General features: G+C 41.7%; 1 protein-coding gene across 1 annotated transcript in view; it reads left to right on the plus strand.

The window, feature by feature from the left end:
• Nucleotides 1-14,591, plus strand: part of LOC146822305 (protein LEG1 homolog) — a 282,602-nt gene that overhangs the window by 137,401 nt on the left and 130,610 nt on the right. The gene's annotated exons all lie outside the window — the stretch shown is intronic.

Genomic DNA, 14,591 nt, shown 5'->3' on the forward strand with positions numbered 1-14,591 from the left:
CACCAAAAATCCCTCCTGAGTCTTCCTTTGGTTTTCACAATGCCCATGTGACCTTCATGAGCAAGACGTAATATTTTACTTCTCAAATTCTCTGGAGGAATTAACCTCATGCCTCTCAAATGAAACCCTCTATCAACTGCAAGCTCATTTAACAATTTCTCCCAACATCCTGTAAATTCCTTGAACTTGGATTTATTCCTCATGCCTGAAACAATCAAATCTCTTATCTTGTTCAATATGACATCCTTATTAATATTCTCTAGCCACTCTTCTTCACCAATAGCTCCCTCAGTTACTTCACACACACTCACATGCTCGATCAAAATCATCACTAATGTCAGATTCAACCATATTGAGATCACACAGTCTTGATAAGCAGTCAGCTGAGAAATTGCTGGCACCTGGCACATAATGAACAGTGAAAGAAAAATCCTGTAATCCTACAACCCATCTGCGAATATGCGATGAAATTGAATCAAGACCCTTCTTTACAAATGTCTCACCAAGGGTTTATGATCAGTTTGTACTGTAAATTTGATACCCCAAAGAAATTGTTTAAACCTCATGATGGACCAGTACACAGCCAAGGACTCCCGTTCAATAACGGAACAATTCCGTTCTGCATCTCTAAGTGTTCTTGAGATACATGCAAAAGATTTTCTTTCCCATTTCTGTTTTGAATTAATAGTGCGCCTAAACCTTTGCTACTGGCATCACACACAATCTTGGTATCTGATGAAGCTTCAAACGATTGTAAAGAGGGAGCATTATCTAAATCTTTCTTCACATTGATAAACTCTTGATGACACTCTGCCCCCCACACAAGCTCAATGTTTCTTTTAAGCAAACTCCTCATGTGAAATGTTTTACTAGCAAAGTCCTTTATGAAGCGACTGTAGTACTCTACCATTCCCAAAAAAGATGACAGCTCTTGTTTTAACACAGGTTCCTTTAAACCTTTTATAGTATTGACCAGTTCTGTCTCAGGTTTTATTCCTGAATCAGTGACATTGTAACCTAGATAACTCACTTCATTAACACTGAATTTGCACTTGTCCGCCTTAAGTGGTAGACTAACTTCCTGAAGTTTTTGTAAGACCTGACGAACACGTTGATCATGTTGTACATTGTCTGATGCAAAAATAATAATGTCGTCTTGATAACATTTAACTCCAGGTTGATCTTTTAAAATGATTGACATGGCTCTCTGAAAAACTGCAGCCGCAGAAATTACACCAAAAGGCATTCTCTTGAAGCGAAAAATGCCAAATGGAGTCGTGAAAGCCGTGAGATCCTGCAAACTCTCATGCAAATCAATCTGATGGTAAGCTGACATCAAATCTAGAGTGCTGAAAACTTTGGCATCAGAAAAAGTAGTAATAATTTCCTCAATGTTGGGAAGCGGAAATCTATCAACGACCACCTCCTTATTTAACTCTCTCAAGTCCACACAAAGACGAATGTCTCCATTCCCTTTACGTGCGACGACAATGGGAGCCAACCAATTTGTAGCTTCTACTTCTTCAATGACTCCACATTCCACCAACCTCTTGAGTTCCATGTCAACTGCTGTTTGTAAATGAATTGGAATCCTCACGAATTTTGCTACAACAGGAGTGGCATTGTCTTTCAGTCTGATTTTATGCTTATACCCATTTAACTTATCAAGTTTATTTTGAAATAAACAGTTAAATTCCTTAATAAATTTATTTCCTTTGTTGTCAACTTGATCAACCTGTACCTGAGGATTCTTGCTTGGATGAAGACTAACACCCAACTCTTCTTGGTGTATCCAGCCTAAAAGATCATCACCTTCACTAGACACATATATCTTTCCACACATGCTCTTTTCACAAACACTAATTGTTGCTGTGAGATATCCCATCATGTCGATCTTACTCCCACCATAACCTCCAGGTTGTATATCCATTTCCTCAAGTGAAATCCCATCAGGAAATAGATTCAACAAGGTACATTCTGAGATAATGGAGATCCTAGAGCATGAATCAAATTTCATTACAGTCTCTTTGGCATCAATATTGACTACTTCGGAGGGAAAACCATTTCTGGATTCATTGACTTCCAAAACAATCTCTTGACAAGATTCCTTGACTCTGTTCTTATTATATTTTCTGTTTCTATTACTACAACACTTGCTAAAATGACCTTTAATGCCACATAAATTACAGGTTTGTGACAAAGCAGGACATGATCTGTCATTTGCCTTGTGACCAGAATAGCCACATCTAAAACAAGTTACATTTAAATTTTGTTCACTGCCTTTAATGCTTTTAACCTCAGTGAATTGTTTAACAACAGGAGAACTTTAAATTTTAGATCCAGAAGATCTAACTACACATACATCAGCAGTAGCCTCCTTATCAGTGGAAGTTGAAACATGTACTTCTTTCCCATCCTTAAGTTCACTAACACACTTTATCATGTGTTCTACCTGCTTAGCAACAATAAGTACCTCATCAAGAGGAGGTTCATCCTTCATCCACAGTTCTTCACGTATCTTATTACTGTTGCATCGAAGCAAAAACTGCTCCCTGATCCTTTCAGCTACCGCACCACCAAATTTACACTTAGATGCTAATTTCCTTAAGGAAGTTACAAAATCTTCAATAGATTCATCTTGACCCTGAGACCTTAATACAAAATGATACCTCTCTAGAATAGTACTTACACGTGGTAAGTAATGTCGATCAAGCTTTGCTATTGCAATTTCAAACTCATTTAAATCCCTTGCTTCAGCATGCGAAAGATCAGACAAATTCTCTAAAACATCCTGTCCCTCTGCCCCTAAACATTGTAATAACAAAGCATGTTTACGCTCTGCACTTAAATTAGTGTCACAAACTCGTGCATAGTTGTAAAATACTTTCTTCCACTTAGACCTTTCTATATTTGGTTCACCAGGAGAAGGAAGAAAGGAAGGGGCTGAAGTCACATTCTGCATTTTCACTTTTAAAGTAAGATTTACCTCACAACATGCAAAGAAAAACTATGTGTGTATTAATTAAGCACAAATACTAAATATAAATATAATTATTAAGCAAATCAAATATCCATAACAAATAAATACATTTGTAATTTTCACTAATTTTGTAAGGTCTGATGTTATATTCTTTGAAATCAGAAATAAAATTGCAAACTGGAGAGTGGATTTGACATTGTTCACCTCCAAATAATTGCTGTTTAATTTACTTGCAAAAAAAGAAATGTTCTTTTCTTTTCCTCTTTTTTTATATATTTCCTCTTTGCAATAACTTTGAAAGAACAGTTGTGAGGACTTGTAGCGTTGCCACAAATAACAAAGGAGAAAGTACTAGAATCATGCAGAAACTGTTAAAACTTCCTCAAATGGTCATTAAATACCCAAAACGATGAGTTTGCTGCTCTGGTTAGCGCACTAGTTGTTTCGCCTACACCTGCGCACTGTATAAATGCAACGCGGTGAACTCCTACACATCCCCAATAACGGGGACTTCCTCCTTTTGTAAGAGCTCTAGTTGTTTCATTGTTTTAACCTACTGCGCACTGCAGGAAGTAAAACGGCACCGGAGGGTGGAGCGACGTTTTTTCCTTTAACCTACTGCGCACTGCAGGAAATAAAACAGCACCGCAGGGTGGAGCGATGTTCCTCTCAAATGTCTCCAGATAAACGTGTGAGAGGGCGAATGGTCGTTCCTCTGCACTGATACAACAAAGAAATACCTTCTACAGCAGAGGCGCAGTTGCAGGATGGAGGCTGAGAAACAACTCGGCTGAGACCGTCTCACGTCGTAACAGCTCTTCAGGAAGGAAACTTGGCTTGGACGGCACAGTGGTGGATTCTACGGAATCTAACTTGATGCCTTGTTGAGGTGTAGTACCATCACCACGAAAATCCCATCTTCTGTCGCCAAATTGTGATGTCGAAAAATGATGATAACACGATGTTCTGGTAATCGGAGTTTATTCATATTCACACCTCATCCAACGGCCGTGGCAGCGCAACTGCCAGCCCACAGAATCCTGCCTTACAAGCGCTCTAAGAGAATTCTAACATGACCTCATTAGCAAATGAGGTAATATGCCACAGAACTCCATTGTTCATTGAGTGATCTTACTGATCAGCATAGGGAAGCTGGTTAATCTGCAAAGATGGCTAGTTTATTCAAGCTATTTTTCATAAGAACTTATCATATATTTTAGACAAGAGTACAGTGTGAGAACTCATTTTATTTCAAAATTTTCCCTATATTTTATCCCAACGGAGATTGCCTTCCCGGTGGTGAAGATCTCTCAGCAGTAAAGTAAACTATAGGATACATTTTAAAAAAACTTTATTTTACTTCAAAACAAGTAGACATTTTTTATGTCACTCATTATTCTAATTTTGTTAAACATTTCTTTTAAATTTATAAATAAAAACGATTCAGTATAAAAAAACTTGATTTAGCGGACCCCTATACCCTCACCAATCTTCGACCTATTTCTCTACTACCATGCCTTAGTAAGATCACGGTAAAACTTGTTAACACCCAACTCACAACATACCTGGAAGAAGCTAATATTTTACACCTTAAACAATCTGGTTTCAGATCCCAGCATTCGACAGAATAAGCTACTGTACACGGCTGAATCTGTCAAAGCTACCCATGTTCAAGGAAAGAACGCGGTTCTGGTTTTAATCGATCTGTCGGCGGTGTTCGATATGGTCTCACATGTCATTCTTCTAGACCGTCTCGAATCCTATGGCATTTCCCACATAGCCCTGGCCTGGCTTAAAGGGTTCTTGCAGAACCGCAGACAATTCATCACTCTTGGTCAATACAAAAATCAAAAGAAAAACTACTGCTCTCCGGTGTCCCTCAGGGGTCCATCCTTAGCCCTATGCGGATGATACGCAGTTAATCCTGGTCCTGGACAAAACACTACACAGGTGGAAGAACATTTCTGCTTATGTCTCACTGCTACCTTCCAATGGATGAAAACCAATCATCTAAAGTGCAACTCGGAAAAGACGGAAATACTACCACTAGGACAAGGGACCACTTTCTCTCCTAATATATGGTGGCCTGCTGACACTCCCCCTCCTCCAAACATTGCGAAAGTGGTCAGAAATCTGGGAATCAAATTTGATGCCACGCTTCCTTTAAACAGCAATCACTGGCAGTTGCTGGAACTTGCTTCCATATCATAAAATCACTCAAAAAGTTTTTTGATTTGCTTCCCATCTCAGCCAGACAGACAGTTGCTATGTCCCTAATCACTTCTAGATTGGACCACTGCAACAGCCTCTATGCAGGTGCCAACAAGTAAGTCTTACAGAAACTCCAAATGGTCCCACTCCCAGCAGCATGTCTGGTGCTGAAATGGCCTAGGAGGTCATCTGCATCGGCGGCCCTAGAAACACTCCACTGGCTGCCAATCCATAAAATAGTCCTGTTTAAGATTCTGATAATACCCTTCAGAATATTTCACTCTTCAGGTCCACACTACCTCCGGGCTAGATTTACGAGTTATATACCGTCTCGGAGTCTTATATCCTTTAATGTAAACCTGTTAAAACCACCAGCATTTAGATATGTCTCAAAGGGCGGAAAATCGCTCGCAGTGATATGCTCCAAAGCATGGAACCAACTCCCTAACCAACTCCGTCAGATCCAGTCTGAAACGCTTTTCAGGAACTCCCTAAAAACGTGGATCTTCGCAGCACCTGACGCTTTATGCAGAACACTTATCTAACTCTTTTTCCGCTTCCGCAGCCCTCCTGTCTTGTTCCAACTCTGTTTTCTGTTGGAAGCTAAAGAAGAGCTTGATTTGAGGAAAATGTTAAATCTGTTTGATACTAACAAAGAATGCCTTTTTTCTGTGGATGCCGGTCTATGCGGGTTGGATGGTATGATTACACAAATGAGTAAAGGCAAAGAATGCACTATAGGTTTTGCTTCTCACACTTTACATTAGAGTGAGAACCACTATTCTGTAATTAAATGGGAGCTATTAGCCTGCTATTGGGTGGTTGAAAGAGTAAAGAGTTTTTTTTTGTGCAGGTCATTTAGGATAGGATAGAATAGGATATATGTTTATAGAGCGCTCGATTGCCATGGCTTCTTGGCGCTAGTGTATGTGAGAGGAAGTAGGCCTGTGTTACCAGGGAGACTATGTGGAAGCGAACAGCCATGTTTTCAAGTCCTTCCTAAAGAGCTACCGATCGGCTTGAAATCTCATGGCCACCCCATCTTGCCCGTCTAATCTTAGTAATCTGGATAAGGCCCAAATTGGCAGATCTAAGAGCACGTGAGGGGGTGTAAGGTTGGACATTTTTTGGGATATCCTCAGCACAGCCACCGTAGAGTGCTTTGTGCACCAGGCATAAGGCCTTGAATTCCTCACGCTGCTGGATGGGAAGCCAGTGCAGTGACTTAATTCCTGCCGAGGTTGATTGTCCTTTGGGTATGAGTAATCTTGCTGCTGCATTCTGTAAAGACTGCAGTTTTCTCATCTTGGTCTTATCAATGCCCAAAAAAAGAGCATTGTAGCACTCCAGTTTAGACAGGAAGAGCGCCACCACCACCACCACCGTCTTTTGCAGTTCTTTTGAGATGAAATGGAAACATTTTCTCAAAGTTTTTAGTAAAAAGAAGCAAGAGGAAGTGAGACTGTTAACCTGGGCAGAAAAATTCAGCTGGTCATCGAAGATGATCCCGAGGTTCCCTACCTTAGGGACAGGGCACGGGCGTTCCCTGGTCTCTACCGGCCACCAGGAATCATTGCACAGGGGCCGGCCATGGCCAAACTCTATCACCTCCATTTTATCAGTGTTAATTTTCAGGAAGCTATGGTTCATCCAGTTCATGATCTTAGTGAGACAGGCATGAAACCTGGCGGCTGTGGCCTCAGGCTGATTGAGTATGGAGATAACAAGCTGAGAGTCATCAGCATATGAGACCAGGGCAATTCCACAAGGAAGATAGAAACTGTCCGATTGCAGACCATCCCAATGGAAACGCTGTTCCCTTGCCTCCAAAAAGGAGGAGAGGAGGGCCAGGGCAGTGTCGTCGACTCCCACATCCTTCAGCCACTGCACTAACACCGTGTGATTCACAGTGTCAAATGCTGCTGATAGGTCTAGGAGTGCGAGGACTGCTCTGCCCCCCCCATCCACTACTCTCCAGAGTCCTTCCATTGCAGTAATCAGGACTGATTCGGTAGAGTGACAGGACCGAAAACCATGCTGTGTGGAGTCCACCTAGATAGTCAGTTAACACCTTGTTTACTGACTTCTCCAGAATTTTTGCTACTATTGGTAGGCCAGCAATTGGGCAATAGTTCTTCGGTTCAGTAGGATCCAGGGTCGGCTTTTTGAGAATTTGCCTGATAGATACTCTTTTCCAGGTTACTGGATAGTTACCCAATTCCAAAACTTGGTTAGCAAGAGGGGTAAGCTTGTCACAGATCTTCCTAGCGGCCAGGTGCATAATGGCAGGAGGAAAAGTGTCTTTAGGTGAGCCGGATTTAATAGAGAGGAGGAGTTTTTGTACCTCATCATTAGTGATTGTCTGGAAACATGATAATCTGCAATGGGTTGATCGAACAACACCAGGCAGTTGGCATTGCTTATCCTGAGTCCCCCGAGTATTCAAGAGGTCATTATAAATCACTTGCACCTTATTCTGAAAGCATAGAGCCAATTTATTACACATGGCTTGGTCTGGTTTAAAAGTGTTGTCCTGCTGCGGTTTAGCCAGCTGTTTAATAGATTAAAAAAGTTCCTTAGTGGAATTTCCCACTTTCTCAATATTTCTCAATCTTGGTTGTAAAAAATAACTTGTTTTGCGGCAATATTTGCTTCCTTGTATTGTTGGAGGGCTAGATTATATGTTGCCTTCTTTCCATTACTATGGTCTTGTCTCCAGAGATGTTCAGCTCTCCAACAGTTTACTTTTAGGCCCTTGAGCTCAGGGCTGTACCAAGGTGACGATATCTTGGTTCTTTTTACCACCACCATTTTTTAGGGCGCAACACATTCGGCCACTGCCAGGAGCCAGTCATTATACTGGGAGACTGCTTCATTATTTTCCTTCGGTAGCGGGCTGGGGAAGTGACCAAGAGCCAACTCTAGATCATTGCCTTGAACTTTGTTCCAGCGTCGCATTTTTACCTTGGATGGCTTAGTTTGAGTACAGTGGTTAGGCTGCATAACCTTGATGTTAAAATGGACAGCCTTGTGTTCTGTCCATGGGAGAGTTAATATTTTAGTCAGGTTAATATCAGAGTTATTAGTAAAGATGCCATCCAAAGTATGGCCCGCCAGGTGAGTGGGTTCGGTTACTAATTTAAGCTGAATGGTGCTAGGTTATCCAGCAGTCTGACTGTATCCAAAATATTAATTAATTCTAGGTGATAGTTAAAATCACCCAGAATTGTGAGAGAATGGGAGTCTGTTTAGGAGTCAGTAATGCTTGGGAAAAAGCCGCTTTGGGCCCAGGTAGTCAATATATGAGTAGCCCCTGAAAGGTAGAGAGGTTGTTTAGTTTTATAGAAAAATGCAGCGCCACCGCTGGTAGGACTGAGATGGCTTCCACACGCACCTTTAGATGATCTCGGTAGATAATGGCTATACCTCCACCTACCTTCCTCCCTATCTTGCAAGCTGACCTCATAGCCCTCTGGTAATTCAATGTTCTTGTCTGGGCATGAAGTATTGTCCGTCCAGGTTTCTGTCACAAAAACTTTATCAGGGGAGGATCGCTGAATCAGGTCTTCTAGCTCACATTTATGTTTTACCACCGAATGAGAATTCAGCAGAAGACACTGCACGTGCTGCTCGCGTATTTCCCTAGGGACCTTAACTGCCACGTTTATAGTGCTGTTGTTGGCAGTCCCCCCCCCTTCTTCTATCCTTACGAGCCTCAGTCTTCTGTGCTCCCAGTCCTCTCCCAACCCTGTTTGTTTGCTCAGAGCGATTAATGATGCCTGGATTGAGCCGGAATGAGCCCTTAGAGCACAGTAACTCAACTATGTTCTTGTTGTGCAGGTGCATGTCATGAGCCCGACATGTGCCTCTTTCCAGGTCAAACAACTGATTTCTGCTGTATATATTGGTCGTGCTCCGGGTGCCGATGGGCGCAGATGGGCTAGCCTGTGGCGCGCCAGTGGTGCACTCGCTGTGCATGCCCGCAGTGCACACCCGCTGCGTGGTTGCTCCAGCGTGGTTTAAATAGTGGAGGGAAGGAAGACTAAAACGTCAACCCGAGTGCAATGCGGGCCCGTTTTAACATACGGGTACCGCAGGGGTCGAGCAGGAAGCAGAATTACACAGTCAATATTAAAACTTGAATCTAAAGAACTAAAAGTGAGGTTTTTTAAAATATTCAAATCGTAAATCTAGATTGTGCAAAGACACAATTAAATTTGAAATAATAAGCAGCAAATACAGCGCGGTATAACGACACAATATCCTACCACATACACTTACATTTAAGTTGCTAATGGCTCGCAAACACCGTGTTTAGATTCTCATTGGCAATATGGTACAGGATCATACTTCTATAATCACTAGATTGAGTATCAAAATTAATTAAATACAATTTTAAGACAGAATATATACCTGGTGGGAAAAATATCAAAGCACCTTTGCCCCTAGGAATAGACGAGATGGTCATGCCTGATGATGATGAAGAGTGCTTGATTGTGACTGTAGATCTATGTCTGTGAAAAGAACAATTGATGGAAAGAATGCCGAACAATGTCATACATTCACCCCAGTACAGAGATCTGGGCCTAAATCCATCTTTTTTTGCGAACCATGCCATTCCAGTTTGGACCCAGCCATATGCAAATCAGTCTTGACCCTGCGCCCAATGGGAAAAGTCCAGCCCGAACTGACAGGCCAAGTCCTCCCTGGACGGGAAACAAGCATCCTAGGACCGGTTTTGGGCTTTCAGCCCTAATCAGCCAGGATAGCTTAACTCCAGTGGCATGGAGAGCAAGGGACCCACGTCTGGGCACACCCGTCCCACTCGGGGTGACAAATGTAAAAAGAACAATTGGTGGACAGAATGCAGAACCATGTCATACATTCACGCCAGTACAGAGCTCGGAGCCTAAATCCATCTTTTTTTGCTCACACTGCCATTCCAGTTTGGACTCATCCATATGCAAATCAGTCTTGACCCTGCGCCCAAAGGGAACAGTCCAACCTGAACTGCCAGGCCAGGTCCTCCCTGGCCTGGAAACAAGCATCCTAAGACCGGTTTCGGGCTTTCAGCTCTCATCAGCCAGGATAGCTTGACTCCAGTGGCATGTAGAGCAAGGGACCCACGTCTCGGCATACCCATCCCACTCGGGATGACAAATGCAAAAAGAAAAATTGATGGACAGAATGCAGAACAATGTCAATCATTCACCCCAGTACAGAGATCTGGGCCTAAATCCATTGTTTTTTTTGCTCAACGTGGCATTCCATTTTGGACACAGCCATATGTAAATCAGTCTTGACCCTGCACCCAATGGGAGCAGTCCAGCCCGAACGGCCAGGCCAGGTACTCACTGGAGTGGTAACAAGCATCCTAGGACCGGTTTCTGGCTTTCAGCCCTCATCAGCCAGGATAGCTTGACTCCAGTGGCATGGAGAGCACGGGACCCAGGTCTGGGCATACATGTCCCACTCGGGGTGACAAATTGCAAAAAGAACAATTGATAGACAGAATGCAGAACAATATCATACATTCACTCCAGTACAGATGTATGTTTGTCAGGGGTATTCTCTGAATAGGAATGGTTTGATGTGCTAAAAAAGTGAATGTATTGAATACTTTAGTTTAATACATAGTACACAGGTGGCCAAAGGGAAAAATACCAGGTGAATTGCAACCATATGTAACGATATCTGACGAATTATCTTTAGATGAAAAAAACATGATTATGCGAGGTGACAAATTCATTCTAATGGATAGTATGAGAGTATGCATAATTGATCTAGGGTATGATGGCAATCTTGGACAAGCCAACACTAAAAGAAGAATATGTAGAGTTTTCTGGTGGCTGTAAATGGATGCACAGATATCTGAAGTGTTCAAGAAATGTGTAATTTGTTGAAGCAGTGACAAAGTGATCAAAAGATTCAAGCATCAGTTCATGGAATTACCTGAAGTAAATTTGATGAAACTAGCAGTGAATTTCATTGGGCCATTTTATGTGTTTCCAACTAAATACAAATGTGTTGTGGTGTTTGCAGATCATTACAGTAAATGGTGGGAGGTACAGATTATGACAGATCCCAACACAAATGGTGTTGTGAAGTTTTCCAAAATATTTTTGCTAGAGAAGGTTTTCCGAAAAAAATAGTATCTGATAAAGAAGTTCAGTCAGTTTCAAGGAAAATGAATGAGTGTTTTCAGACAGTCTAAAACTGTTCATCGTAGGGTAGCCCTCTATCATTCCCAAGCCAATGGTTTTCCAAATGTATGAACCGCTTGTTGGTGGAGTGTAGACAGTGGGCGGTGAGCAACAGAATGGATATTATGATGGTGATACAGACTATGTTGTAGGCATATTGCACCACATCAAATTATCTTTCAGTAAAGAGTCAATATGAGATGTTGAGAGGGACTTTAGCTGTGTTCGAGATGTGTTCAGCTTGGATGAAAATTTGCGGTTTACAGGTAATGCCTGAAGAAAACAGTGAGTTCGAGATTAAACCTAAAGAATTCTAGGACAGTAACAGAGGGAAGAAAGGGAAGCATAATTCTACAAGTGTTGAAGTTACTTAATTGCTAAGACCCAAGGTGTAAGTGGTTGATTGGGTTAGGATTAAGCACCAATCTAAAGTTTTAGGAAATGATTATCAACATGTGGGATGGTTGATGCCACATCTCGTATTGCTATCAGAGTCAAATTGAAAGATTTGTGGAATTTATCAAGAGTGTTCAGGTTGCCAGATCAGGTAGCACTTAGGATGAATGATCATGAGGAGGTCATAAATAATGGTGATTTTCAACCAAATGAATCAGGTAGAAGTGATAGAATAGTGAATGCTCCAAACAGGTTGGATGGTAGTGTCATTCTTCAGATGAAATATTGTGTATCAGGTCAATCAATGTATTTTTCTTCAAACTTTCAGAAGTATACTCTTTAATCTACGGTAAGCTGGGTTGTTTTACATATTTTTTTCTTTGTGTAATGTTTTTTGTTCTTGTTTCCTTTATAAAAATGTATGCATGTTAAGTTGTTAAATAGGACTCTTCTTAGATATGTATATGCTAGAATGTATTTTATTTATAAAGAAATTAGATGTAGTCTGCTGGACACTGCCAAAGGGTGCTGCATTATGACATCCTGTGTTCTATTAGAATGTTTGGGTTTAAATTGACTGTTAGTTCTGGAGGGCAGTTCATTTTTCAGCAAGCTGTTGATGTGCAGTCAATTGAGGAGCGTCTTAAACTTTCTTATGTTCTTGTGCATTTACTACACTTCTTCTTGCTTTTCCCTTGTTCTCACTGTTTTCTCATTGCTTTTTTTGGAGTTTTTTTGTGTGCCTTCTCATTGCTCTTTCCATATTTTCATTGCTTTCTCCTTGCTTTCACTGTTTTCTCCTTGCTTCCTCCACTGTTGTTTCTGAGCCTTCTTGTAACGACCGCGTTGTAATGGCATGTGATGTATTCGCATGCGGTATAAACAGCCATATTTAATATTTTAGCCCACGCCCATTGGCCCCTCCTACATTTTCTACTAAGTAGTACATTTATATGTGTGGATATTTCCCCATAAAAAAATATAGGAGAGGTATAGAAGGTGCTCTCCACTCTAAGGTTTATGAATAACGTTTTGTAGTACTTTAGTTGCACTTCTCTAGTACTACTAAAGTACTGCAAGATGCCGTTCTGACTAACCCCACCATGTTTTCAGACTCAAACATCCAAATTGTCTTTGAAACCCCTCTGCAGAAGAAAATGATTTATTTTGCAGCTGATTGGTGCAATATTGCCAAATGTGTAGTCCTTACTCCTTCACCACTCCATGAGTGCACTTAACAGCACTTTTCTGCTCCCAGAATTGTAGTCCAGGACAGGGAGATGAGCAGATGAGGAAATTGGTCAAAAGAGAAGCCAGTTATTTGAAACTAGGAACTCACAGTACCTCAGGTAAGCTGGATTTACTGGAGTAAAGTAGACTGACCCACCTTGCCCATCAGTTTCTGTGCAGCATTCAGACCTAGTTCAGTCATTCCCCTCAAACCCATATTTCCTTCATTTTTGCACAAACCACGTTATTGCAAATTTACACAAGGCTGCATATTCATGTGAGAAGAACACTGATGGAGAAATGGACTGTTGGTCTGGTAAATATTTAGTGACAGCGCATGGGTGTCAAAATGTAAACTACTTTGTGGTGGTTCACTGACAGGTGTTTTTCAGGAATTATAGTTTTAGCATCTTTACCAAATCCATCATTCTCCAAAAATGAGAGACAGAGAGGAAAGAGCAGTGTTAGTGTTTCCTCAGATGCCAAGCTCCGGTACACTGAGGGATTTTATAGTCTAATGTGTTTTTCTCTCCAGGATTTCTGAGCTAAGACATTACTAAAATGAGTCTGATATCCAGATAAGATGGCGGTGGCAGGAATGTGTTGGTGCAAAGTGTGAAATTGATTTCATTGTGAAACCCTCTCCAGACCAAGTAACCAGGCTAAGAAAATACCAGGGGGGAAGGATCGCTTGCAGTAATAACTTGTTTTGAGGGAATAAAGGTGAGGGCACCAGAGTGAAGTGAATGAAGCTATGATGGATGCAGCTCACTGTTATAGAATGATGCTTAGCGGTGGGGCCCAGGAGTGAAGTGAATGAAGCTATGATGGATGCAGTTCACTGTTATAGAATGATGCTTAGCGGTGGAGCACCGGAGTGAACTGAATGAAGCTATGATGGCTGCAGTTCACTGTTACAGAATGATGCTTAGAGGTGGGGCACCGGAGTGAAGTGAATGAAGCTATGATCTATGCAGTTCACTGTTACAGAATGATGCTTAGCGGTGGGGCCCAGGAGTGAAGTGAATGAAGCTATGATGGATGCAGTTCACTGTTATAAAATGATGCTTAGCGTTGGGGCGCCAGAGTGAAGTGAATGAGCTATGATGGATGCTGTTCAGTGTTATAGAATGATGCTTAGCAGTGGAGCACAGGAGTGAAGTGAATGAAGCTATGATGAATGGAGTTCACTGTTATAGAATGATGCTTAGCGGTGGGGCCCAGGAGTGAAGTGAATGAAGCTATGATGAATGGAGTTCACTGTTATAGAATGATGCTCAGCGGTGGGGCACCGGAGCGAAGTGAATGAAGCTATGATGAATGGAGTTCACTGTTATAGAATGATGCTTAGCAGTGGAGCACAGGAGTGAAGTGAATGAAGCTATGATGAATGGAGTTCACTGTTATAGAATGATGCTCAGCGGTGGGGCACCGGAGCGAAGTGAATGAAGCTATGATGGATGCAGTTCACTGTTATAGAATGATGCTTAGCGGTGGGGCCCAGGAGTGAAGTGAATGAAGCTATGATGGATGCAGTTCACTGTTATAGAATGATGCTTAGCGGTGGGGCA

Source organism: Triturus cristatus, chromosome 6 (genome assembly GCF_964204655.1).
Source record: "Triturus cristatus chromosome 6, aTriCri1.1, whole genome shotgun sequence".
Lineage (NCBI taxonomy): Eukaryota > Metazoa > Chordata > Amphibia > Caudata > Salamandridae > Triturus > Triturus cristatus.